Below are 1,508 nucleotides of genomic sequence, written 5' to 3'. Positions count from 1 at the left end.
GCAGAAACTACTTCTCAGGTTTCTGAGACAGTAAACATCAATAGAAGCCAACTGGCTGATGTGTGTGTGTGTGTGTGTGTGTGTGTGTGTGTGTGTGTGTGTGTAACCATTTGGCTCAAACTGCCATATTTTAGTTAACAGCCCAGCACTTGACTTATTGTGTCCCTTTGCTCTTGCTACTTAGAATTGACTAAAATTAATCCTGAAATAACTCGAGCTAAACAAAGTAGAAATACTGGTTTTTCCTCTGAAATCCCCTTTGTTTTTTGAGATACCTGTTGTGTTAGGCCAGGTTGACTAGAGAAACAAATGCAGTGACACTCATACATGTGTAAGAAAAAGCTTTATATCAACATGTAATTATATATCAAGAAAACATCCCAGCCAAGTCCAACTCAAGTCCATAAGTCCAACACTAGACCATAAATTCCTCTTCAGACTCACACAACCACATGCAGTGATGCAGAAGGCAGAAAGATCACAGGCTAGTGCTTACAAAGTCATGTGGATCCAGGTCAGTGGGAAACATCTCAGGGCTCCATCAGTTCTCTGGTTCAGCAAGAAGGAAGGTGAAGGAGGGGGAGGGAGGTTCCCTGGGCCCTCCTTATGAGAAGGCCATGCCCGCGAGGAGGCACCTTCAGACTGAGACCTGATTGACAGGATGAATACCATCCCTATGCTTTTATATATACTCAAGTTGACATGAAATTATGTAACTAGCATGCCTGTAATACCTAATTCTAGTCACTTGTAAAGGCCTAGATTCTAAGTTTGATATACACATAAAAAACCTGCCAAAATTAACCATTTTATTAACTCTTTATAGTTTTAAAACAAGTATATTCACAAGCACACATGTTATAAAATCAACACTGAGTTCTATAAAAAAGAATGGAAGGGGGGAAATGGAACAATTCCTTTCCCTTCTGCACTGAAACCTGGTTGTGGAAAATTATAAAGGCTTATACATGAGGAATTTCATCTCATTTACTCAGCTTTCTGCAAAACAATTCTAACTGTAAAAAGAGTATGCTAATTGAAAGAACCACTGAGGGTCCATTTCTCTCCTGAATCTAGATTATACAAAGGCCAAGCGTTGTTACAGTAAAATGCCATCTTTTTCATGGTCATAGTTTTATAAGCATAGGAAGACCAGCCAGACAGAATAAGTCCTAGTGGGCTTTTTCCTTCTGGGACAGACAGTTTGGAGCGCATTATAAGCAATCAAATTGATAGATTACAGAAGATCATCTAGGCAGAACATGCCCTAGTGGGCTTTCTTCCAGGACAGACAGTTTGGATTCTATTACAAGCAACCAGATGTTCAGATTAGTGATCTCTCAGACAGGTACAGACAATTTGGAGCCCATGAAAGCAACCAAATTTATAGATTACAAATTAGAGATCTCAGACATATCTATAGATGCGGCTGAGAGCCCTGTGAGTCACAACTTCTCAGGGGCTTGGGATATCGTGTACACTCACCAGATGGAACCAGAAATTGAGAG

The 1,508-nt window shown here is 40.1% G+C and overlaps 1 protein-coding gene across 1 annotated transcript in view; it reads left to right on the top strand.

The window, feature by feature from the left end:
* WNK2 (WNK lysine deficient protein kinase 2) overlaps window positions 1-1,508 on the top strand; it is a gene marked incomplete at its 5' end in the record, with an annotated part of 187,400 nt that overhangs the window by 138,600 nt on the left and 47,292 nt on the right. The window lies entirely within an intron of this gene.

Source organism: Echinops telfairi, unplaced genomic scaffold (genome assembly GCF_000313985.2).
Source record: "Echinops telfairi isolate 266 unplaced genomic scaffold, ASM31398v2 ScPeMD7_1;HRSCAF=3_0, whole genome shotgun sequence".
NCBI lineage: Eukaryota > Metazoa > Chordata > Mammalia > Afrosoricida > Tenrecidae > Echinops > Echinops telfairi.
The sequence above is the reverse complement of the archived record's forward strand: the minus strand, read 5'-3'. Positions and strand labels throughout refer to the sequence as shown.